Source organism: Cervus canadensis, chromosome 12, assembly GCF_019320065.1.
Source record: "Cervus canadensis isolate Bull #8, Minnesota chromosome 12, ASM1932006v1, whole genome shotgun sequence".
NCBI classification, from domain to species: Eukaryota; Metazoa; Chordata; class Mammalia; order Artiodactyla; family Cervidae; genus Cervus; species Cervus canadensis.
In genome coordinates, this window is record NC_057397.1 from 12,345,553 (window position 1) to 12,372,158 (window position 26,606).

Here is a 26,606-nt window from a genome sequence, read left to right on the forward strand (position 1 = left end):
CTGTCCTGGGAGTGGTGGGTCCATCCACAGAGCCCAGCACTGGCTCTCTTTCGCCTCACGTGTTTCCTGGCTGGGCTGTAGACACTCCAGGTCTGGCTCTGTTACCATCAAAATCAGAGCACAATTCCTGTGCTCCCAGGTTGAGAAAGTACCTGATGGATAATGCCTGTGGGGATCAAGGTGAGCCAGGGAAGGGATGCTCTTTCAGGGTTGGAAAGACATATGCTGATTGATCCTAATAGGAGATCTGGGGACTCAATTTCAAGATTTCTGGATATAGAAGATGTTTCAGTTACAAAAATGATAGAAATGATGAGAGACTTCTTGCTCAGTTTGGTCAGAGGCCACGATGATGCTGCACATGGCTTAAATGGACTCACCTCTCTTAATAGTGTTCTTTTTATTGGAGTATAATTGCTTTACAATGTGTTAGTTTCTGGCGTACAACAACATGAATCAGCTGTACGTATACGTACATCCCATCCCTCTGGAGCCTCCCTCCCACCCCACCCCTCTCGGTCATCGCAGAGCGCCCAGCTGAGCTCCCTGCACTATACAGCACCTTCCCACTAGCTGTCTGTTTGACACACGGTGGTGTAAATGTGCCAGTGCCACGCTCCCAATTCGTCCATCCCATGCTCCCTTTCCCCTCTGTCCACATGTCTGTTCTCTGCATCCTGTATCTGTATTCCTGACCTGCAAATAGCTTCATCTGTACCATTTTTCTAGATTCCATATATATGCACTAATATATGTATTTGTTTTTCTCTTTCTGAATTACTTCACTCTGTATGACAGACTCTTGGTCCATCCACACCTCTACAAATGACCCAGTTTCATTCCTTTTTATGGCTGGGTAATATTCCATTGTAAATATGTACCATATCACCTTTATCCATTCATTTGTTGATGGACATCTAAGACTGATGCAGAAGCTGAAACTCCAATACTCTGGCCACCATAATGTGAAGAGCTGACTCATTTGAAAAGACTTTGATACTGGGCAAGATTGAAGGTGGGAGGAGGAAGGGACGACAGAGGATGAGATGGCTGGATGGCATCACCGATTCAATGGACATGAGTTTGAGTAAACTCCGGGAGTTGGTATCGGGCAGGGAGGCCTGGCGTGCTGCAGTCCATGGGGTCGCAAAGAGTTGGACATGACTGAGCAACTGAACTGAACTGAACTGAGGTTGCTTCCTTGTCCTGACTACTGTAAATAGTGCCACAGTGAACATTGAGGTATGTGTGTCTTCCTGAACCATGGTTCTCTCAGGGTGTACGCTCAGTAGTGGCATTGCTGGCTCGGTGGTCCTGCCTCAGGGGAAGGCGGCTTGCTGGCAGTTCAGACCTCCTGGCTGACGCCCTCCCAGCTCTGCACACGCACCATGCCAGCCACGCACCTGCCGGGAGCCTGGGTGGCCTGTGCTATGGCGTTGCTGTGTGTCTCACCAGTGGTCTCAGGTGTGTTCTGGCACCGTGACAAGACCTCAGTCTTGCTGGACACGGGGATTTACACTTTGATTCCCCCACCCCCACCCCCTGCCACCTGAACACTTAGCTCTGGTTGAGTGGTGGCTCAATACACCATTGCTCAATTGATAAAACAGAATTGAATAAAATAGAATCTCTGTGTGTTGAGATAGGAGTGGGGAATCATACTGGGTCTGACCACCCAAAAGGGAACAGAAATTTTTCTGGAGTTGGTTTTTCAGTAAGAGAGAAGGAGGAAGTCTTATCGTAAGGAATACGTATCATGGCAGATGTCACCATCCCCTCCCTACCTCCACTCCAATGACACATGGCTCTAAAACACCAAATCTGATCATGTTCCACTGACCTCTGAAAAACCTCCCAGGAGTCATAAACCCAAATGCTCTTAGGAGGTTTGCAGGCAACAGAAACAGGTAAAGGAGTCAGTTGTAGGACAGTAGGAAGTGATCGTGCATGCTGAGTCACTTCAGTCCTGTCCGACTCTTTGTGACCCCGTGGACTATGGCCCACCAGGCTCCTCTGTCCATAGGATTCTCCAGGCAAGAATACTGGAGTGGGTTGCCATTTCCTTCTCCGGGGCATCTTCCCAGTGCAGGGATTGAACCCACTTCTCTTGTGTCTCCTGTTAACAGGGAGATTCTTTACCAATAGCATCACCTGGGAAGTGGTAGGTAGTGGAGCAAAGCAAAAAACACATGTCCAGCTGAAAGGCACTCAAAACCCCCAAATCCAAACCATTTGAGTGGACTTTCCTTCCATGGCAAGGACTGCTGCTTAATAACTTCTGACCCATAGGATCAAGTCCAGATTCTTAGAGAGCTGCCCTCTACCCACCAGACATATTTTGCCGTAACCGCTTCCCACTCCACCCTGTGCCCCACACTTCAGCCATTCTGAACCCCACATGCTCCACCTTCTCCCCCTTTTCTTTCCTTTTCCACATGAAGATCCTTCTCCCCAGCAAGACTCACCCCCCAGACTTAGCAGTTCCCTGGTGGCTCAGACAGTAAAGAATCTGCCTGCAATCGAACCTGCAGGAGACCCGGGTTTGATCCCTGGGTCAGAAAGATCCCCTGAAGAAGGGAATGGCAACCCACTCCAGTGTGCTTTCCTGGAGAACCCCATGGAAAGAAGAACCTGGCAGGCTGCAGTCCATGGTGTCATGAAGGGTCAGACACAACTGAGTGATTAACACTTTCACTCATTCCTGCCCTGGAAATAACTGCTTAGAAATCCTAGCATGTGGATTTTGACCTTTTTGCACCTCTGTATCCCTGAAAAACCATGGACCACCCTCCGCCCCAAAGGAGAGTTTCCTCTTTGTCTTCATGTACCCAGCACCAACCCAGGGCTGGCCCAGTGAGCAGGTTCCAAATGACTGTCCCTCGAGTGACTGATTGGTTCTACAAACGAGTGAATGATTGTTTGGCCTGTTTGGGAGCCTGTGTTCTGGGTCAGAAGGAGGTAAAGTAGCAGTTGCTACCCGCTGCTGCCCCTGGTGGCTGGCATTGCCAGTGCCTGGAAGGACAGTCACTGGACCATTTCGTCACAGGAAGCTGGCCAGACGGCTTCTGTCCCAGGCTGCCTTTGTCCCAGGTTTGGGGGCCTCTTGGCCAAATTGTGATGATCTGCCTGCCTCCCTGGCTCCGCCCAGCTGCCTGATCTCGACATCTGGCCTCTGTGTGCATCCTGGGCGCACTTCTTTCCTCTGACGTGGCGGCAACCTTTGTTTCCTTCCAGGAACACCATGTCCACCGTCCTGCGTGGCACCCAGAGCAATACCGCAGGTGCCACGGCAGTGTCTTTCTACCGCTTCCAGTAGTAAACTTTTTTTTTTTTGGCCAAGTCTGAACTTGAAAGCAAACTCTAAAGGTGGTGGAAAGAAGGACACGCATTGATTGAATGCCTGCTATATGCCAACCATTGAATCAAGCATGTTGTCTACCCCACCTTATTTTAATTTCTTTCATTCCCCCAGCGACGCCACTTGGTAGACATGTTTATACCCATTCGACATCTGAGGAAAGTGAGGCTTTATGAAATTAACTTGATTTAAAGCCAGGCCTGAGTGACCTTAGAGCCCAGGTACTTGCCACACTGCAGAGCTGGTGTGTGTGTTAGAGGTTATGAAGACTCTGTGTTAAGTGCCTCAATGAGTGGGATACACAGACGTTGACCCCACATTTCCTTCCAGAGTTTACTATTTTGATTATAAAAGGCTGCATGGCTAGAATGAGTAACAGAGGCATCTTTTCTCACTCCTTAAGAAGGCTCTTCCTGGCACTAACACAGCTCCTCATTCTCAAGAAATGTCCTCATGCGGTATTTTTAAAAAACAGTTTTAGTTATTGACTTATTTTTTGGTTGAGCTGGGTCTTTGTTGCTGCCCAGACTTTAGTTGCAGCAAGCAGGAGCTCCTCTCCAGTTGTGGTGTGCAGGCTTCTCATTTCGGCAGCTTCTCTTGGTGCTGAGCATGGGCTCTGGGGTGTGCGGGCTTCAGTAGTTGTGGTCCCCGGACTCTAGAGCACAGGCTCAGAACTGTGGTACACAGGCTTAGTTGCTTCATGGCATATGGGATCTTCCCAGACCAGGGATTGAACCCGCGTCTCCTGCTTTGGCAGGCGGATTCTTTACCACTGAGCCACCAGGGAAGCTCCCTTACACAGTTTTGTTACCAATTTTTTTTTTCCTCTAGGGAGAGGAGAAAAAAAAATTTGTCTCAAGAGAGATGGCCAGTTTACTAAATCTTACAGGATCATCTCACAGGTTAGGAAAAATAATTGTTGAGATTTCAATTATGTGTGTGTGTGTGTGTGTGTGTGTGTGTGTGTGTGTGTGTGTGTGTGTGTGTGTGTGTGTGTGTGTGTGTGTGTGTGTGTGTGTGTGTGTGTGTGTGTGTGTGTGTAGTAGAGAATAACTGGCCATTCTGTGACAGACAAGCATGAACGCTCGGGAACAAGCACTGAATAAGATGTATAAGTAGTCAGGTTAGGCTAAGCTATGATGCAGTGACAAATAAACCCTGATATCCTATTGGCTTAACCAAACAAGGATTATTTCTTACTTTCATGAAATGCACCAAAGGGCAAGAGCTCTTCAAGGTAGCTGTGACTTAGGGATCCAGGCAAGCTGAATTTTTTTTGCCACATCATTTCAAAGAACTGGCTTTCAGGCTCCTAGAGAGGAAAAGAAGACTAAAGGGTCACATATACACTCTTTAAATACATCAATTCTGCTCACACAACCCTGCCTAACTGCAGGGAGTCTGGAAAAACACAGGGGAACACATGGATGTTTGTCAAGTAGGATGAGCAAATCCTGCTTTGCTCTATCCAGCAAAGTCCTGGGCGTATGGGATCTGGGCATATGGGATCCTGAGCATATGGATAGAGTAAAGGAAGACTTTGCTCTATCCAGCAAAGTCCTGGGCTCACTGGCCGTGTTGAGTCACGCGGAGTAAAGATTACCAGTAGCAAAGCCCCGAGCTGAACAGAACTTCCTGCCACTTAGTCGAATGCCACTTCTAGCTCTAAGAACAGTGTCCAATTGTCCTGCCCAGTGGTATGTGAGGAAGTGGTCCTGATGATCCAAAAGACCATGAAACATAAAAGCTTTTTTCTTGAGTGAGCGTGCATCGTGCCAGGTGGATTCTCAGCACTGGTGGATTAATTTATATACTCCCGCCACCTCCCCTCAGAGGACCTGACGATTCCTTTCCTCCTGAGAAAGGCCTGGTTATCTGCATGTAATAGATGAGGAGACTGAGCCTTGGCAAGGTGAAGGAACACAACCGGGAAGGGACAGAGCTTGCTGAGCAGGATCGTCGTTGTTGTTCAGTCCCTAAATCACGTCCGACTCTTTGCAACCCCATGAGCTGGATCACACCAGACTCCTCTGTCTTCCACTATCTCCCAAAGTTTGCTCACGTTCATGTCCATTGAGTCAGTGATTCTGTCCAACCATCTCATCTTCTGTTGCCCTCTTCTTCTGTGAGCAGAATAGCTGATAGCCAGCACTTGACTTGTGAGATTGGGAGTGTGGGGGGTATGCAGGAAAGGCTAGGGATTAAATATTAGTGTCATTCGGGAAAGTAGTTGAAAGCTTTTTGTGGATTCAGCTATGCATATACATTCCGGCATCACCGACTCAATGGACACGAGTTTGAGCAAGCTCCGGGAGTTGGTGATGGACAGGGAAGCCTGGCGTGTTGCAGTCCACAGGATTGCAAAGAGTCGGACACGACTCAGCGACTGAACTGAACTGATACATTCCGGGGGAGGGGAAGGCAGTGTCAGAAATGTTCTGGGTGTTGGACACTTTGGTTATTCATACAAGATGTATTCCAGCTTCTACTATGTGACAGGCACCATGCAAGACACTAGGAATGCTACGGTGGTGAAAAAGATACTACTTCAATCTAGATTTATTTTTCTATGGAACTTTCTAGATTTATTAAATGTCTTTTTAAATTTTTTAAATATTTTTATTTATTTGGCTATGCCAGGCGTTCTTTGTGGCATTAAGAATCTTTAGTTATGGCATGTGGGATCTAGTCCCCTAACCAAGGATCGAGCTCAGGACTCTTGCTTTGGGAACACGGAGTCTTACCCACTGGACCACCAAGGAAGTCCATAGAAGTCCTTGAAAAGTAACTTAAGAACCTTGATCCTAACATCCTGCTCAGGAATGGCCATGTGTTTGAATTTTAGCTCTGAAAACACTGAATGTAGCCCCTGGGACTCTGCTCAGAAAATAAACACCCTCTTCAACCAGTGGATTCCATAGTCAACCAGTCAAGCATTTGTTGGTAATCACCTTTGCATAGTTCCTGTCTTGGTCAGTCAACCAATATGAACCTGTAGCCTCCAAGATCATCTAGTCCAACCCACTGAGGTCTTACAGGAGAGTAAACCCAGGGTTGTAAAAAGCTGAAGGCCCTTCAGCTACTTTAAAAGGTTTCAATATCAGCCCTTCTTCTACTTTAAAAGGTTTCAATATCAAAGCTGGGTCCTGAATGATGCAGTGAAACCAAAAGCGCTCCTCTCTCCTCTATAGTTACATTCAGGAATGTTAAGATAGAGTGTTTAACCTCTCTGAGCTCTTAACACCTTTGCCCAGAAGCCTTTCCACCAGCCCAGAGCGCCCAGGGCAGGAGAGCTAACAAGCCCGTCTCCCCACCCAACTCCTAGGTTTAAGCAGGAGAGAATGAAGACATTCTGCCCTCCGTTACAGAAGGTAAATGACACGTGCAACATCAAGTTACCAGCAGTGAGAACTGGACTAGAACCCTGTGCCTTTTGCTTGTGTTTCATTATTTTCTTTTTTTTTTTTTCAGTACTAGAATTTCATGCCAAGTTCTCTGACCAAGTTACTCACTTCAGATTGGAACAGGGGCGGGGCAGGTAGAAGGGATACAAATCCAGAGAAGTCTATTAAATATCGTTTTGGTGAACTTCACATTTTGTAGCTGGTTTGATGTCCAATAAATCCTGGTGTGTCCTGGTTACCTCTGAGGAGTAGAGGGCTTGGTTGGAGTGAGGCTGGTTGTCCAAGGAGGGAGCCGGACGGTGCCCAGTCTTTCTATTGGGAGAAGCTCTCGTTCTCAGCGACCCTGCTGGACTCTGATGTGTGGTCAACTTTTTGTTTCTAACCTTTTGGATGAGTCCCATCCACCTGCCTCCCACCAGCCCTCTGACTTTGCTTTGCCCGAATAACGGCATTTGAATTTACTTTTGAGAAAAAGAAAATGCTTTTGGTTTTTGCTAACTAGTCCGGTATAGCTGGAGTCTGTCTGTCTAGCAGTTCAGGTGACCTTGCTGACAGAAGAGGCCGGTCACCATTGGGTGTCTTTCACCATGCCCCCTTGCATCCTGCTCTCTTCCTCTGTCCTGGGTTCATGTAGAACTGGTTGCCAGCATCATGGTGGCCCCCTAACTTTTCTGCTCCGCTCGGTGCCCACAGAGGAAGCTGGTGTGGGGCCTGTAACCCTTGGCTTCTGCAAAAACACTGGGAGGGTGGAGGGGGAGGTGGTTTCTGGATCCTGGATGGCACGGTGGAGCCCCCAAGCTGTCGTGGCCACCCCTGTGGTCAGTAAATATTTGTGGAATTCCTGAGGCAGGCAGCACCAGTGGGCCCACCGTGACCCTTATCTGGGAGTTGAGCTGTTGGAGATTTGGCGTTCTGTCATTTGTTCTGGCAGCTGATGAAACGTCTTTACACCACATGCCCTCCGTCACCCTGAGCGCAGGTTAACAGTGAAAGGCTTGCATTAACCGTGAGAATAGCTAGTGGTCACTTAGCCGAGTTTTTTTTTCTTTTTCCTGAAGGGGGCCAGGAGATGAAAATCCTATTAAACTCCAAGAGCTAAAGAACAAAGAACATGTTTTGTTTTGTTTTTCCCCCTTTCAAAACCGTGTGGGAGGCTTGCCTGAAAGACTTAGAAAAACAAAACAAAAACCTACGACTGGAAGTTGTATCATGTGTAGACAGGTGCACACACACACACACAGAACTAAAACAGCACAGCTGGAAAGATGAATATTTTTGAGTCTTTTCTTTGCTGGCGCCTAGGTATTTGTAACCAACCTTAACAGCAGAAAATAGACATTACGGCTGATAGTCTGTTATAGAAGTTCCACGTTGTAGACCTCCAACTCTGTAAATCAAGGCTTTCAAGGAATGAAAAGACTAGACATTGGTGGTTGAAAATAACAACGCGTAGAAAAATTCCTGCCCCTGGGTTTGCAGGGAGGGTTTACTTATTGCAAATTGCCTACTTCATTCTGGCTGTCTGTAATAAAACTCTCAGGGCAGCATGGGCAGATTATTATTTTTAGCAAAATAATTTTAACTGAACGTATTCCAGCACATTTCCCCCATAATGCCCCTTCTTGTGAAATGGAGTGCCGGAAGTTGGGTCTGACAGCTGTCCTCACGAGCAGGTTTTTTGACCCGGGGCTCGTGTCGGGGGACTCTGGGAACCGAGGGCAGTGTTTTCCGTTCAGAGGAGAACTCCACAGACTGAGGGAGCAGAGCTCTTCAGCTGCGTCCTCCGAAACCCAGAGGCTCGCTTGGAGGAAGATGGCTGCCGCTTCCCAGCCTTCTCTGTCTTTCCGTTTGGAAGAGTCGATGTGGAACTTTCCCACTCTTCTGGCACGAGTATGTGTCCTGAAAGAAATTCCATAAATGGGCGAGGGTCGGGAGGCCTGGGGTCCCGCGCTGCCTGCTGGCTCTGACGGGGCCACCCGCTCCCTCTCTGGCCGCAGGGCCCCTGCTCGTCAAGAGGACGTGGGTTCACAGCCTGGGGGTCACTCTTCCTCGCAGGGGTCTGGCGCTTGGGTTCGCTTTGCCCGCTCCGGGCTGACAGGGCTTCTTCAGGTCGGGCTGCCTGTCAGAGGCCCGCTGCCACCCTGGCTGCCTCAGCGGAGCCTGTTGACTCAGATCTTTCTGGAAGCCTTGCACGTTAAGAAACTGCCCACGGAGCTGGGGTGGCGTTTCCTCGGGAAGCCCCCGGGGTGTGTGGAGCAGCAGGCTGCTGGCTGCAGCTCCCGAGGCGGTGGGCCCGGGACAGATTTACAGGGAAGAAGGGAGAAAAGGGACAGAGAAGGGGCAGCTGGTGGGAGGGGGTGGGGGGAGCGGGCTGGCATGCTCTCAGGGCCCAGCGCCTGCTGGAAAAGTTAATGGGCCGGCTCAGTGAGGGTGAAGGGGGAAAGCTGGCCCGGCCGCCCTGCCGGCCCTCGGCCTCTGGAATGCTCTGTTTATTTACGACTTCGTGGAAGCCTGATGCCTGTTTCTCTTGGGAAATCACTTCTTCCAGGGCTACGGGAGGCTGGCAGGATGTCTCCAGAGAAACCTTCCCCCCAGCCCACCAACTGGAGCTTTTGGGGGACCAGGGGAAGGCCGTGGGAGATGCTTTCGGAGACAGGAGGAAGGGAGCCCGCAGGTGGAGGTGGGGGCCTCCGAGCAGTCCAGTCCGCCTGAATGAACACCCTCTGCTTCCCTCTTTCCGGTTCTGAGCCTGGGAAGGGGGTGGGGACTCCGGGCTCTGGGGACTTAAAAGTGAAAGCAGCCAAGCAAAGGCCCCCACCGGATTTCCCTTGCCCTTCCCCCGCCCAGCCCAGCCGACACCCCCCAGATGACACCCCGGAGCAGAGGTGTGAGAGCTCGCAGAGGGCGTGAGCGAGACTCGGCTGTTTAGCCATCTGGCGTCCTTCTGCGCGAGGCTGTGACGGTGGGCTCCGGGCGCACCTCACACCCCGTGCTCCTCCGGGCCAGCTCCGGGAACGGGCTGGAGCTCAGTCTGCTGTCACCTCCACGGAGGGGGCCTGCGCCCCGTCGTCCCCCCATAGCAGGATTTCTTCACTTCGCCGCCGTTGACCCTTGGGGATGGCGACGTCTTTGTCACGCAGGCCTCCTGTGCGTTACACGGTGTTGGTATTAGGAGCACCTTTCCTCCAGTTCCCTTCAAAAGCATCTCCAGGTGTTGCCAGATGTCTCAAGGGAGCAAAATTGTCCCATCCTTTCTTCCCCTTCTATTGAGGACCACAGGCTAAATCACATCCTCTGTTTTATTTTCATCTCAGCCCTCTTCACTCTCTGAAAAAATGATCTTACTTAAAAAAAAAAAAAAAAAACCTTTTTATTTTATATTGGAGTGTAGCCGATCAACAGTGTTGTGATAGGTTCAGGTGGACAGCGAAGGGACTCAGCCATACATACACATATTTCCACAACCCACTTGGGTACTCTTGCCTAGAGAATTCCATGGACGAACAGCCGGGCAGGCTACAGTCCATGGAGTCGCAAAGAGTCAACACGGCTGAGCAACTAACTTTCACTTTCATTCTCCCCAAACCGCTACTCCCATCCAGGCTGCCGCATAACATTGAGTAGAGTTCTCTGTGCTATACAGTAGGTCCTTGTTGGTTATCTGTTTTATTAATAAATATAGCAGCGTGCACATGTCCATCCCAAACTCCCTCTCTTCCCCCCTTCTTTCCCCCTGGCAACCTATAAGTGTGTTCTCTAAGTCTGTGAATCTGTTTCTCTTTTGTAAATAAGTTCATTTGTATCATGAAATGATCTTACTTTTTTTTTTCCCACTGGATCCCTCTGGTGCGCAGCCCAGAAGCACATTATATTCACCTGAGAAACATATATTACCATATGTAAAATAGATAGCCAGTAGGAATTTGCTATATGACTCAGGGAACCCAAACTGGGGCTCAGTAACAACCTAGAGGGGTGGGGTGGGAGGAGGGAGGTGGGAGGGATGTTCAGGTGGGAGGGGACATGGGTAAACCTACGGCTGATTCACGCTGATGTTTGGTGGAAGCCGACACAATACTGTAAAGCAGTTATCCTTCAAATAAAAATAAATGTTCGACAAACATTCATGAAGTGCTTGCTCTGTGCCAGGTGTGGTGCTAAATATACAGGAGATGCAAAGTTGAGCAAAACGTGACCCCCGTCTTTTAGGCACCTCCAGTCCCCTGGGAGGCACAAAAATGCAAAGACACGGGGTTGCCCGTCTCACTGCTAGACTGGAGGTATGTGAACGGCAGTTAAAACACAGAGTAAGCAGTTCCTTAAAAGACTCTAGAGAGGAACCTAGTTTCTCTCCATGAGTTGTCTTACTTATATTTCACACTTGAACATCATCACAACCTTGCACAGTAAGTGTGGCCCCATTTCGCAGATAAACAAACTGAGGCACTGCATAACTTCCGATAGGGGCCACCTGCCTGCATGTGGCCCAGCCTGGACTCTAACGGAGGTGTGCCTCTCTCAAAAGCCCACATTCTTTCCAGCACATGATGCTGCATCCAGAGCTGAGGCCCGAACAAAGGATCCTGAATTCTCTTGCACACACAGCCTGTGCGTAAGATCGATCCTGTGTCTGCCATTAACCACCTACTGACTGTTTCCTACCCCTGAAAGATTACCCCTGAAGTCCTTTTATTCTGTACCCTTTCATTCTGTGAAACCGAGAATTGGCCTGTCTTCGTCTGGGTTCCCCAGAAGCACCCCCCCCCCCAGGACAAAAATCTAGATGTATGGTGTCTATCTGAGAAGTGAAGGGACCTGGAGCATTTTCAAGAAAGTTACCACTGAGGGCACCTGGGACTTCATCCCATGGGGACCTCTGGTCACCTGATGGCTGAGACCTGTGCGGTATTTACTCACCAGCTTCCATCAGCCATGGCTGTGGGGTGCTCCCCAAGGAGCCAATTCTTCTGTGCTTCAGGCCTGCCCATCAGGAAGCAAAGGGGGCCTGGAACCAAGGAGAGACTCCAAGCAAGGAAACCCAGGTGTCAGCAGTTGGAAGGAAGGCTGCGGTGCACTCGAGCGGGAAGGACAGGGGGACGTGGGCAGGGTGTGGGCAGCATCTGCTCAAAGGAACAGCTCTCCACTCTCTTTCTCTTATTTTAGTTCAGTCTCACTTACGGAGCACCTATTGAATGCAGGGGCTTCCCTGGTGGCTCAGGCAGTAAACAATGCCTGCAGTGCAAGAGACCCGGCTTTGATCCCTGGGTCAGGAAGATCCCCTGGAGAAGGGCATGGCAACCCACTCCAGTATTCTTGCTAGAGAGTCCCATGGACAGAGGAGTCTGGCCGGCTACAGTCCGTGGGGTCACAAAGAATCAGACACAACTGAGTGACTATGCACACACACATAAGAGTGCTGTAAAATAATAATATTGTATGCAGAGCTCCAGGCTAGGTTTGACATAGAAAGACATTCTGTTCTGATGGAGCTGGCCATCATGGACAGATGACCAGAGCACTTCCTGTCCCAGCATCAGCACCAAAGTGTCTCGGGTCCCAGGTCCTCAGCTCAGGGGTCACACCTCCTCCTCGTCAGGACAAGACCCCTCTCTTTCTTCACCTCCCCCTCGAGTTCTGTGCTTCAGGACTTTGGAACTGCTTGTAGCTCCTGATAAAGCTCCTCCTGTCTGACTGTCCCCCCTCTGAACCCTTAGGCCTTCCAGTTCTCCCTCCGGAATAACCCCCACCCCCACCTCGTTATGACTCAGGTTAATATCGCCTCCTCTGGGAAGCCCTCTCTGACTAACCCCAATCCCAGGTGCCCCTGGCCCTTTGTCAGGGTCACTGTTCTAATTCCTATCAGAGTATTCATCACTGCAATACTGTCATCACCTTTTCTCTGTAAACTTTGGGGAAGTCAGGGATGCATGTGTCGTTAACACTGGGCATTAAAGCCAGGCCTGGGCATGAAAACTCAGCCTGACGTTGAAACTCAGCTTAACTACTTCCTAACTGTGGGGCTTGGGTTGGACTTTAAGCCTCAGTTTTCCTATTCTTAAAAATGGGCACAATAATGCTTCTTTCATCAAAGGGTAGCGGGAGGCAGGGAGGTGTTTATAAGCATTAGAGAAAATTCTTGAAAAACTGAAAAAACAAAAAACACAATATGTACAAGTGTCTGAGTTAGGGTCTCAGCAGGTAATGGGGAGGTAAGAGGAGCTAATGAATGGTTATTGACAGGCAAGTGGGCAGGCTTATGCAGGGCCAACAAGACATGGGGAAGCCCTGGGCTAGCAACAGCTGAGAGCCCTGCCTCCCCTACACCTGATGGGGCAGGAGGCCTCTGGAACTCAAGAGTAGGGTAGCTGGAGCAGAATGGCCTTGTTAGTTCTTACTCCAGATAATAAGGGTTAGTAAGAACTAACATTTACTATGGCCAGCACTATTCTAAACATGTTAATTCATTTCAGCCACATTCATGGGGTGAATGTTACTATTTGACCCATTTGGCAGATGGGAAAACTGAGGCACGAATTCTTTTTTTTTCTGGATCCCACAGTGGGACCCCACTCACCTGAACACAGTGGTTAAGGACCCCACTGAAACAGTCCACGGGGGTCACAGAGCAGGGTGAAGAAGGGAGGAAAGTAGATCTGCAGGGGAAAGGAGGTGATCCAACACAATAGGTGACTGGTAAGTGGGAGTGCTGTTGCTAGTGCCACCACTATTATTGTCGTCGTTGTTGGATCATCACAGTGTGGGGCTGTGCCTGGCCCCTGGGGGGCTCAGATATTTTCCAGTGGAATAAATGAACCACTGTCCTGCTAACTACAAATAATAGCAGTGTGGCCCTAAATAGCATTTTTATTGAGTAGTATAATTGAAAATATTATCCCTTTGCAGGGCTTCCCAGGTGGCGCTAGTGGTAAAGAACCCGCCTGCCAATGCAAATGTAAGAGATGTGGGTTTGATCCCTGGGTTGGGAGATCCCCTGGAGGAGAGCATGGCAACCCACTCCAGTATTCTTGCCTGGAGAATCCCATGGACAGAGGAGCATGGCGGGCCACAGTCCATAGGGTAGCAGAGAGTCAGCCATGAACGAAGAGACTTAGCACAACATCCCTTTATGCTTCTGGTAAGGTAGGAAATGGTTCACGCCTAAGAGTTTTAATACTATTGACTCAGCGAATTCTTTTTGACATTTATTCAGGATTTTCAGACTGTATGGGAAGGAAAGCAAAACACCACCATCAATGTTTTATAGGCAGAAACAGAAAAGTAGATTTTTCCATTCGAGTTGAAATGTTAGGCACTTGGAGGTGGCTTTTGGATTTAGGTTGAGAGTTTAACACTCCTGCCTGCGCCCACCTGGAAACCACAGGTGATGCCCTGCCCAGTGGGCACCTCACAGTCAGGAGCAAGTGCGTGGTGCTAATACACACGGCGTAGGGTTGATAGGGTGTAGGAGGCCAGGCTGGCCACCCGAGGCTTAGGATCAACAGCTGACACTCACCGTGTGCTTCCACAGGCCAGGTCTTTTCCTGAGATGTTAGCAGGGTTTTCTCATGCAATTCCCATGACTACCTTCTACAGTGGATTCTGTTATTAGCCCCATTTTGCAGATGAGGAAGCTGAGGACCAAGGAGGCTAGACAGTTTGCCCAAAGTCATCCAGGTAGTAAGTGGAAGACCCCTAATTCAAGTGCAGAGTCTGACGTTGGGAACTAGGGAGACCTTTTCAACTGCAGTGCTGATCGCTTCTCTGTTAGAGAGTGGTGGAGAGGCCTTGGCTTCAGCTCTTATTTTACAAAGGAGGCTCAGAGAGGTACAGTGATTTACCCAAAGGTACCCAGCCTTAGCAGGAACGTTTAAATGGGTCTTCATAACTGCTTCTGACTCCTAGCCATCCTGTACCCTTGGGCAGGTCACTTACTTTTTCTTTCTACTTACTCATCTATAAAATGGGACTAATAATTGTACTTTTTTTAGTTTACTTATTTTTAATTGAAGGATATTTACAATACTGTGTTGGTTTCTGCCATGGATCAACATGGATCAACCTCAGGTATACATATGTCCCCTCCCTCCGGAGCCTTCCTCCCACCTCCCACCCCATCTCACCCCTCTCGGTTGTCACAGAGGCCCGGCTTGAGTTCCCTGAGTAATAATTATACTTTTAAGAGATATGGTCACTTCTGCCCTTACTCCTCTTAGATACGAGGACACCATATGATGTGTACTGACACCTTGGGTAAACTGCAAGGTGCTCATCAACAACAACAGTACTGATAAATAATAATAGTATGTCTGGAGCCCTGGTTCTTGTCAGTAGAGTTCAAAGCTCTCATCTGTTAACCCTTGTCATTCATTATTCATAATCCATAATTCTCACCACACTCCTTCCCAGTTTACAGTTGAAGAATCTGCTACAGAGAAGGGAATAACTTGCCAGGTTACCAAAGCTAATGAGCATGTGCCGTTACTAAGATTGGAACCTGACTAATCTGGGTTGGTGCTTTTAACCAGTAGCTATATTATCAATAGATATTGTCCATGTTGCCACACTTTTCACTGCAAATGCATGAAACCAAAGAGAGCTATTTCTTCATGAACCTCAAATCTGGAAGGGACTGTTCTTTCTTGCAGTGTCCCAGTGGAGATGGTGATAAATGCTATACAGACCATCTTCTAGGATAAGAGACAGGAAGATGTGAGGTTTCTGGAGAGGAATATGAAGGTCCCAGAGACTTGCCCTGTGATGTCACATTGGCCATTGTATCATAAAAGAAAGGGCAGAGATGTCTGAAGTGGCTGGAGGAGGACAGGCGCAGAGAGACTAGAAAGAAAAGTTGAAAACAGACCTCCCAGGAAGAAAGACAGCTCATGTGTCTAATCCCATGATGTCATTTGGTTGTGTCCTCCACATGTGATTTTGGGCAACAAGTGACCTTAGGAGCCATCCTGGGCCCCTATGACCTGAGCCACATCCTTCACTCGGCTCCAGATGTATCAGCCACAGAGCCCCAAGTTTTAAGAGCAGACCCTGGAGGGAGGCAGATGTGAGTCTGACTCTCGGGCTCCACCCCTTTCCAGCTGTGTGACCAGAGGCTACCCCACCCTGTCATCATCTGTGAAGAGAGGTAATAATTCTGTCCGCATCATCAGCCTTTTGGAAAGTTAAGAGAAACCCTGCACGCAGAGAAGTCACCACCAAAAGAACTGGAAAACAGAAAGACTTGCTTTTGCGGGATGGCTAATTTTTATTGTAATCTGGTGGTTTTCATGATCAACCTCTGTAGTTATTTGATTTCTTGAGCATGAACATGTATTTCTTTGCATATATATATATATTTTTTTTTTTAAAGCATTTTAAGAGGTCCTGAAAATCAGCACCACACACAATGCTTGACAAATAGTAAGAGCTTAATAAGTGCAGGCTGTTGATGTCTGTGTCCTCTGATGGCTCTCTGTCAGTATTGCCTGGATGCTTCAAGAAGGGTTGGCGGGGGCTGCTATTTCTGCAGAGAGCTGCAGGGCTTCAGAATTACAGTGGTAAAGGCTAACCTGCTGGCTTGAGACCTCTTCTTGCCAAATGGATTGTCTCGCTCCCTTCAGTTCAGTTCAGCCACTCAGTCGTGTCCGACTCTTTGCGACCCCATGAACCACAGCATGCCAGTCCTCCCTATCCATCACCAACTCCTGGAGTCCACCCAAACCCATGTACATTGAGTCAGTGATGCCATCCAACCATCTCATCCTCTGTCGTCCCCTTCTCCTCCTGCCCTCAATCTTTCCCAGCATCAGGGTCTTTTCCAATGAGTCAGCTGTTCGCATCAGGTGGCCAAAGTATTGGAGTTTCAGCTTTAGCATCAGTCCTTCCAATGAACACCTAGGACTGGTCTCCTTTAGGATAGACTGGTTGGATCTCCTTGCAGTCCAAGGGACTCTCAAGAGTCGTCTCCAACACCACAGTTCAAAAGCATCAATTCTTCGGTGCTCAGCTTTCTTTATAGTCCAACTCTCACATCCATATATGACCACTGGAAAAACCATAGCTTTGACTAGATGGACCTTTGTTGGCAAAGTAATGTCTCTGCTTTTTAATATGCTGTCTAGGTTGGTCATAACTTTCCTTCCAAGGAGTAAGCGTCTTTTAATTTCATGGCTACAGTCACCATCTGCAGTGATTTTGGAGCCCAGAAAAATAAAGTCAGCCACTGCTTCCACTGTTTCCCCGTCTATTTGCCATGAACCGATAGGACCGGATGCTGTGATCTTAGTTTTCTGAATGTTGAGCTTTCAGCTGACTTTTTCACTCTCTTCCTTCACTTAGCCTGTGCCACTCTCACCTCCCTGCCACTGACTTGCTGGTGGGCAAGGTCTCACTCCAGGTCTAAGCTTCTACCTGGACTCAGCTAGTGTGCTCTTAGCTGCTTTAAGTCTCCTGGTTTCTGGGCTGTTTCCAAGGCTGTTTTGCCAGAGCTTAGAAAGGGCAGAGGGGCTTCCCGGGTGGCTTAGTGTTAAAGAAATCTGCCTGTTAAGCAGGAGATGTGTGTTCGATCCCTAGTTTGGGAAAATCTCCTGCAGAAGGAGATGATAACCCACTCCAGTATTCTTGCCTGGGAAATCCCATGGACAGAGGAGCCTGGCAGGCTATAGTCCATGGGGTCGCAAAGAGTCAGACATGACTTGGCGACTAAACAGCATCAGCAGAGAAGGCAGAACTGTGCTCACTGGAATCCAGCTCCCTGGACTCCCTGGGTCAGGTGGAGGCTGATTAACTTCAGGTTTTTTCATGGCTTTTTAGCCAGTAGGTATGTGTTGGGGGGAGCCACAATTAGGCATCTCTGGTTGTCATTAAGGTGTTTGAGAATGCCACTCATGAGCTCCTTGGGAACATGCTGGAGAAATGTTGGACAGTTCCTTTGAAGAAGTTTGCAGGTTAAATGACCACCCAAAAGGGTGCCAATGGACCTGAATGAAATTGCCTGGACCAAGATTCCTGGGAATGAGCCTGGGGTCTCTGACTCACCCCCATTTCTGTCCATATGTTTATCTATGGCTTAAATGAAGACCTAAATGCTTGTCCTGAAGCCATTCAGTCTAGACTTTTGAATTCACACTACTGCTTACAAGCTTACAATAATACGTAAAGACCCTTCACTTCTGAAAACCTCAATTTCCCTGTCTGTAAAATGGGAGATAGTAACACCTGCCTTGTTGGTTTCTTTTGAGGATTAAACAGGTTCAGATAGGTCTGAAGAAGGCTGGGCCCCAAGCCTGAGAGCTTGCAAGCATCTAGGCAGTTGTCACTATCATTTCTCTGTGGTCAGAGATAACGCGAAGCTGGGAGTGATAGTACACATGTTAGTGTTACTAACACGTCGGCCGATAGTACCCTAGAAGATCTCAAGGGACAGGGAGAAGGAGTCAAATCTAGTACAGAACAGCAGGGGAACAGGGGATGGAGACCTTAGTATCTCAGAGTCTGGGTGGGAAACGGGTCAATGGACTGCAGGTCCAGGAGTGACCAGCAGTGGAAGCAGAGGTGTGGAAACATCTTTTCACAGCATTGGTAGAGTGGGGTCCAGTCGGTGAGCGAGTAACAGCCCTTCTCCCCTGGGTCACAAACCTCACTGTAGAATCGGGCTCAGCCTGCAGTGTTGTGTGTAAAGTGGGACGTCCACAAACTAACACATCAGAGACAATCCAAAAGGGGAACCAGGAGGCTTAAGACTGACCTCTTTCTTGCCAAATGGATCGTCTTGCTTCCTTATCCTTTGCGATTCTCACGTTCCTGCCAGTGACTTGCTGGTAGGTACGCAGTACCTTGGTGCTTCGCTGGTGGCTCAGTGGTAAAGAATCTGCCTGCCAATGCAGGAGACACAGATTCGATCCCTGGGTCAGGCAGATCCCCTGGAGGAGGAAATGGCAAGCCACTCCAGTATTTTTGCCAGAAAAATCCCATGGACAGAGGAGCCTGCTGGGCTACAGTCCACGGGGTCACAAAAGAGTCAGACATGACTTAGCAACTAAATGACAATAGCCACAAGCAATGCCTCACTCCAGGTCTAACCTTGCACCTGGACTCAGCTAGGAATGCTCTTTGCTGCCTTAAATCTCTTGGCTCCTGGGCTGTCTCCACGGCTGCTTTGCCAGGGCTTAGAGAGGGCAGAATGGTGCTCACACTGACTTCACGTCAGACACAGGGGCTTTCAGAGCTTAATTTCAAGATGACTTTCAAATCCTTCCTAAAGAAAGAAGTCCCAAGTAGATCCCATCTCCCGTCCCTGCTTTGACTTGAAGCATGACTGTTTCTACTTAGAGTCATTTGAGAAGAGAAAGAAACCATCGCGGTGGATTGAAAACAGGACTCAGTGTATCTGCTCTGTTCATCATGTTGATGATGACTAGTACTTATGCCTCATTCACAGTTTCCAACAGACTGTCACACATGGTCATTAGATCATTCTGCCTTGCGAGGTTTATAGGTTGTCACCATTTTATGGATGAGGAAGCTGAGATGAACTGGGGAAGGTGAAATGATTTGCTTAGTCACGGTACTGATAAGGTAGGTGGAGAGAGACTTGGAGCAAAATCTGGAGACAACGTTTGAGCTATGACTCAATGCTGGCTCAACAACTGCACTCAAAAAACATTGCCCTTAAGGCTATGGGAGTACTTCACGCGAGAGAGACTTGCATCCTGTCTTTCTTCCTGAAAACAAGCACAAAGAGCCATGGCAAATTCCTAGGGGCATCATCTTAGACTCAAAAAATATTAGAGAAACCAGTTTCTAGGATTGAGCCCCTACTAAAAAAATCGTTTTCATTCCCTGGGATCTGGCTGGCTGTGTTGGTTTTAGTAACTTAGGTTTGTGAGAGATTGACACCATTGCCACATTAGGAGTTTGTGTTGATGTAACTGTTGTAGAAAAGCACATATTGGTCCCCACCATCTATATGCCTGCGACTACTTTTTTTTTTTTTCCTCTCTTCAATTTCGTGCAACTTTGCTTACAGCCTACTTGGCATAATTGACACATTGGCTCAGACCTCCAAGGCTGCCGACTTGGAGCCTTGGATCAGTGAAATTAGTTATGACAGATGTGATTATTTACAAGAAAAGAGAAGTCACTATAATTAGACCTTTGAAGGAGTACATTTGGGTAGAGAATGAGGAAGCCCAAGTGTAACCTGGCATGATGTGTCTGGATGTCAGCCCTGAGCAGGTCCTTCTCCATGCCGTGAAAGGAGGTGTTGGGGTGGCTGACACCCTCCACAGACAAGGCCGCTTAACAGTGCTTAGGGCACAGTTCTCAAGAGATGGAAAGGCGGCTAGTAGAACAAGCATTAGACATGGCACCAGAAGTGGCTTCAGTTCTCAGCTCACTCATTTGTCCTCAACATTGATTTCTTTTTTCAGTTGTAATATGGGGATGACAGAAGCCCCATCTCATCACAAGGTTTTGAAAATTAAAAGTGATAAAGTGAGACAGGTGTCCAGCATTATGCCTGGCATGAGCCCGCAGGCAGAAAGCGCTGAGTGGTAGATGTTCTTACCCCTCTTGAGCATAGCACTTAATCTCCTTGAGCCTTGCTTCTTTTCATTGGAAAATATAGATGAAACCATCTCACACAAAGGATGTGAGCACTGGAGGAAATGAGGTGTGTGAAAAGGGTTTCATAATCATTTGTGGCTATTTCATGTGTCCATCTTCCTATTATTATTTTTTAAATACCCATAATTGTTATCATTTATTGCATGCATCAGGACCCAGGCTTTGCAGTAAGAAGGATCAGTTTCTTCATTAGGCACAATAGGCATGGTGCCCAGAGCCCACAATACTTTTAGGGCCCCAGAAAATGTTTCATTTTAACTTCTCTTAGAATTAGAAGAAAAAATGAACATAATGTTTATTAAATTGAATATTAAAATAATAAATAATAATAAACAAAATGGTTAATCCAGCCTGGAGTGTATTTGTCTTTATATTAATGTAACATTAAAACCTAATTTTTTATGGATTTTGAGTTTTTTTTAACATAGGAAGGGACACGCAGAGGCAAAAATGCCTAGGGCTTGCAAAAGGCATGGTGCACCCTTGGTTGTGGGAACTTTACAAATGTAAATCCAGTCCTTCTTAGGAAGGTTTTTTTAATTCTCATTTTGCAAATGAGGAAATCTAAACTTAAAGAGGTTAAGAAACTCATCCAAAGGTTATGTGGTAAATGAAAGTCTATATTAGTCAGATTGAACTAACAGCTGTTAACAACCCCAAAATTTTAATAGTGTAACAACTTAGGAGTCTATTTCTGCTCATAGCACAAATCAGTGTGTATGTCCAGCCGGCCGTGTTCCACACCGTGATTCAGGGACCCCAGCTCCTTCCCTCTTGTGGCTCTGTCTCCCTCTAGTCCTGGGAGCTCTCTCCATTCAGTGGGTGAGTGGAGAAAGGAGAGAACCCCAAGTGGGAGGTTTTTAGGAGCCAGGTCCGAATCACTTCTACTCATTGCATTGGCCAGAAAACTGTCATATGACCACCTGTCACTGCAAGGAAGTCTGGGAAGTGTAGTCTAGCTGCTGCCTGGTAGGAAAAGGAGACCGTGGATACTGGGGAGTGCTCCCAACCCCTGATGCAGGGACAGTCAGTGCTGGATGCAAGCCCATGTCTTGTGTACACAAAGTCCATGCTCTTTCCACTCAGATGGTTCTTGTCACTTTTATCTTCCACAGAGCCCCTTTATGGGCCCTTTTCTCTTGCCAGACTTGCCTGTGCACTGTTCCCAGCACCAGACCTTCACCTGCTTGGTCCCCGTTGCTGTGGTAGCACCGGGAGGGAGCTCCTCCCTGCCCCGGCTTCCCTTTCAGGTTACCTTAAGAAGGCTGCTCTCTCTATCTCCCAGTCCCAGCTCCCTGGCTGCTTCTGGGCACGTGATGAAGCCGGTGATCACCTCCTCAGTGTGAGAAAGGGGGGCTCACAGAGGGTTTCAGAGGCAAGAGGAAAGAAGTTTGAGCTGTAGTCTTGGCTGGCCCATGAGCTGTGGGCACAGCATCAGCAGGAGGGGGGTGGTGCCTGATGGTTGGGCAGCACCAGAGAGCTGCAATCCCGGTGGTATGATCATTTACCAAAAGTGACTCGTGACGTCTGCCCCGAACCCATCCATGTGTGCTGCCTTTGAACGTCCATGATCGTAAAGGACAGAGCTGCTGGAGCCAGCTGGAGGCTAATGCCCTGTGGGCGCTGTAACCCTTGGGCAAGCCCAGCGACCCTGGCAGTGCTGTGGTAGTGCTGGTGTTGGTGGGCACCCAGCTCCTGTAAGACCAGGTCACAGCGATCTGTTAGGAGACCTCTGAGTTGGAATAAATCCCTTCTCCAGGAAGCCCTCGGTGATTCTCCTTCTCTTCAGAACTCAAGGGCACTTATTGTCATTCATCTAAAGGCCCTGCTTTGCTTTGTGACATCTCTCTCAGTCATCCTCTCTTTATCCACTGTTAGCCTCGGAGGCAAGGAACCGGAACCGTGTGTGGCCAGAACCAAGTGGTCAGGATGCTCTGAGCACTCTGTAGGCCTCACAGACTCAACAGTATTTAGTCAGTTCTAACACTTCATCCAGATTCATATCCACGACTGGTTTGTTGTAAGAAGAAAAATGGTATCCAGGCACCATCCTTTCTTTTTATTTGATGGGAAAAGCACACTTTTTATTTATGTGATGGGAAAAGCACACTAAGGGGAAAAAAAAAGATTCTGCCCATCGTCATCTGAGATGCTCGTGGTCATCCCCCTCGTCTCTGTAAGGTGAATACAGTCGCAGTGGATAACCTGTGTCCCTATCCAAAACAGTACAGCTTCAGGCAGACCTGGTCACGTGCTGGGCTGCCATTCGCCAGCTGATTGACCCTGAACACATTCCCTCATCTCTCTCTGTTTCCTTATCTGTCAAATTCAGAGCAGACTGTGGCTAGCTCATGGAGTGGCTGCAAGTTTAAAAGGAGAGCATATCAAGACAGCGCTTGGCACGCAGTTCTCCTCCCAGGCCCCCCCTTAGACTCTCACGCAGGCGCAAAACCTTGCTTCATAATGTGTCTTGCAAGAAGACTTGGCATCCAGGACGCGCCCTGGGAAGAATTTGTTTTTGTTTTAATGCCGAGGACGTTTGCATGAAAACAGGATCTTCGTTGCTTAGGAATTGATCAACTCCTGCTGCTGCTTTTCCCCTGCTGAAGTGCCAGTCCCATATTTGTCGCAGGCAAAAGAGGAACGGTAGGGATGGCTGGGACCTCCGCAGAGGCAGGATCGTGTGGCCCCTCGGGGTGGGTGACAGAGGCCACGGAGTCAAGAGATTCAGGAATCCATCCCAGGGTGAAAAGAGCTCACAGGTAAAGGGCGTCTTGGCCAAAGGACTGCCACATGAGCAGAGATTTTCTGCAGGTCTCATTTGACTCTGGGAGGAGAGAAGAGGAGACGGGGTTTAGACAGTGGCCTCCACCTGCAAGGATAAAATGCAACAGAGAAGACAGCAAGCAGGAGTGATAGGAACCACTGTGTACAGTGGAGAAGCTGGGAGTGAGGAGCCGGCCAACCTGAGTGGACATGCGCTTAACCTCTCTGCTCCCCTGTTTCCTAACTGATGAAGCAACATCCTCTTTCAGGGTCATTATGGAAGTTAAACGAGATGTGTGTGTGCTAAGTTACTTCAGCCCTGTCTGACTCTTTGTGACCCTATGGACTGTAGCCCGCCAGGCTCCCCTGTCCGTGGCATTCTCCAGACAAGAATACTGAAGTGGGTTGCCGTTCTCTTCTCCAGGGGATCTTACCGACCCAGGGATTGAACCCACGTCTCCTTTGTCTCCAGCATCGGCAGGCGGGTTCTTTACCACCAGCACCACCTGGGAATGAGAGTTAAATGAGATGCTCTGTGTTAAATGGCTGGTGTTGAGTAAGCCCTCAGTAAAGCCAAACCATTCATGTTAACAATAACCATTCATGACAATACCAGATGCTCTCCATCCTAAGAGACAGCCAGATGACCACAGAAAGCTGTTCAGAGGAAGGACTTGAACTTGATTTGGTACAGCTGTGTCCCCTGCAGACCATTCTGGAGGAGGTTTGGAGATGCTTTCTAAGACATCGAAGTAAAATTGCCCACGTGAACTTAGAGGAGGGTTCCCAGGACTCCTGCTCCCTGGGGCCATGCGCCACCCGCTTGTGGCCCCAGCCTGGTCCTAGGAGCATCAGCCCAGGAAGGAGCGAGATGAGAAGAGCCCGGAGTGACAGCTCAACCGGTCAGGCCCTTCTTGCCGCTGCCGTGCTTGGCTTCCTGAAGGCAGTTGGGTGTTTGTGTCCAAGTGCCCAGGAGAGGCCAGACACCTTTCTCTTTCTGTATCCTTAATATATGCTAATCAAAGCTGAGAGCCTGCAGAAAATATCAGCTTGGCCAAGCCCTGCTCCCTTGCCTTGGCCTGCCCACCCTTCCCTGGGCTTCCCCTCCCATCTGCCCATCCAAGGGTGTCCATAAATCCAGCTTTCGGAGCCCTAGGGGCTGGCAAGGCTGCCACGGACCTCAGTCACATCGCAGTGGAAACAATTGAAAACCACTTGGCAAAACTATGGGGTGATCTCATGTTTTATAGGGAGAATACATTTTTCCCTCCCCATTCTTATTCAAGCCTTGGGGGGAAAGCCGGCCTCCTTGCAAACTCCATCAGGCTGGTACCCCAGGCTTCCTGACTCTTTCCTACTCTGTCTCAGGTCACCCCGCCATGGGGAGGCCAGGCTGCCCGGCTGGCTCTGGCCTCCTTGCAGGCCCCGCAGAAGCAGATCTAGCCTTACCTTCCTGGCTTGCCTGGCTGCCTGAGTCCCCTCAGAGGTGCGGCTATGGCCACAGGGGCCTGTGGGGAGGCCCATATATGGAGCCTGGGGAATGTGGGCTCTGGCAGGTGGCCTGGAAAAAAATGGCCGTGTTCTGAGGGTGAACTCCGCCGGATTATAAATAGCACCGCCTCCCTTCCCCTTCCAACTTGCTGTCTGTCACCGCAGGGCTGAAGGTTTCGATTCAAGAGGACGGAGCAGGACCAGGTCGGGGGTGGAGAGTGGGGAGGCGGGGGAGATGCCGGATCATGCAGGAGGTTCCCCTGCCGTCTTGGGGTTGATGAAGAGAAGCATCGCCAGCCAGACGGTGGGGCTGAGAGAGTGGGACGTTTTTTGTAGGGAGGGGAGCAGAATGACTCCTGAGTTAATGCATTTTCATAAACCGAATAAGCACTGGGGTAAGACCAAGGGAAGGTCTAACTTCAGGAGGCAGTTTTAGAGAAGCTTTAGTGCCTCTAAAAAATAATAATGAAAATCAGCTGCCTCAAAATATAGATGGTTTCTCCCTGGTTCTGAAAGGTCAGCCATTCTGACCCCCAAATAACACCTACGGCCAGGTGCCCACAAAGGCCCAGCCCTTGGGTCTTCTCCCAGAGGGTTTCCCAGTGGGTTTTTGTGTGTCTCTGATGCACCTGAGCTCTGATGCAGTGAGCGACCCTGCTTCCCTGCAGACCTCAGCACGTTTTGCTCACCACAAGGAGGGGGATGAATTTAGAAGGTGCTGGAAAATAAAGAAGTAAAGGAGTATGGGGCCCTGGCTATAGAAAGCCACCCTGTCCTTCACATCTGGGGAAGAGAGATGGGGGAGATGTTTCAGCGAATTCTGAAGGAGGAGGGGAGGCCTGGGTCTGCAGAGTCCTTGTCTGTGTCTTTGGCTTTGTGCTCCTAGGGGCCGGGTCTCCTGATTGACTGCCCCTCTTTCTGTGGTAGGCACTCCATGGTTGGGCCTACAGGAGCTCTGCTGGGCGCCATGGGGGGCCTGGAATCATGTTAGGGGCGAGCACGCCTCCACTGGTGTTGGTGAGTCCTCTGTGAGCAGGCAGGCTGGCCATGCTCACTCATATCCTTCCTTCCAGCACTTGTGGCTTTTGCGTCGCTAGCAATGATTTGGAAGTGGGTTAATTGATAGAGTCCTTCTCTCCTACCTTTGTTGTTATTGTTCAGTCGCTCAGTTGTGTCCGACTCTTTGCGACCCCATGGACTGCAGCACACCAGGCTTCCCTGTCCTTCACCATCTCCCAGAGTTTGCTCAAACTCCTGTCCATTGAGTTGATGATGCCATCCAATCATCTCATCCTCTGTCACTCCCTTCTCCTCCTGCCCTCAGTCTTTCCCAGCATCAAGGTCTTTTCCAGTGAGTCAGCTCTTTGCATCAGGTGGCCAGAGTATTGGAGTATTGGCGTATTGGAGCTTCAGCTTCACCATCAATCCTTCCAATGAAGAGTCAGGGTTGATTTCCTTTTGGATTGACCAGTTTGATCTCCTTGCTTTTATAATCCTCATGTCTTGTGCTCTATGGAGTGATGTTTGAAATTAAGCATGTGAAAACCACAGAATTAAGGAGGAGCAGGTGAACTTTTGTATCTTTTGAATGCTTCTCAAAGGATCTCTGACCCCACAGAATATAAGCCCCGAGCAGACGTGAGGTGGGTGTGGGTGGACATCGGAACTTGCCTGGGTTGGATTTGGAGGGACCATCTAAGGGAGTGGTTTTGAAGCTCTGCTTCAGCAGCTCTGTTGGGGGAGGTGCCCCAGAGGCCAAAACAGAAAGAGCCTCCCAGACCCTCGCTCCTATTTTAAGCCAAGCAACTCCATTTTTACCTGTTTTCGGTTATCAGATTACATTTTTTTTAATGGACTTTATCCCTTAAAAAGTTTGGAAACCAGCATTGCAGCTCACTCGATCATTTTAGTGCTGAGTAAATGGAAGAAAGGGAAAGGGATTTTTTCAAGGTCATGCCCCAAGGCCA

The 26,606-nt window shown here is 48.9% G+C and overlaps 1 protein-coding gene and 1 long non-coding RNA gene across 3 annotated transcripts in view; one reads left to right on the top strand and one right to left on the bottom strand.

Moving 5' to 3' along the window:
- Nucleotides 1–26,606, top strand: part of ZHX2 (zinc fingers and homeoboxes 2) — a 177,198-nt gene that overhangs the window by 13,009 nt on the left and 137,583 nt on the right. The gene's annotated exons all lie outside the window — the stretch shown is intronic.
- Nucleotides 22,421–24,662, bottom strand: LOC122450814. The gene is made up of 4 exons (XR_006272233.1): nt 24,598–24,662; nt 23,762–23,887; nt 23,583–23,654; nt 22,421–23,209 (listed from the first exon to the last, which is right to left on the bottom strand). It is a non-coding gene; the product is annotated as an uncharacterized LOC122450814 (long non-coding RNA).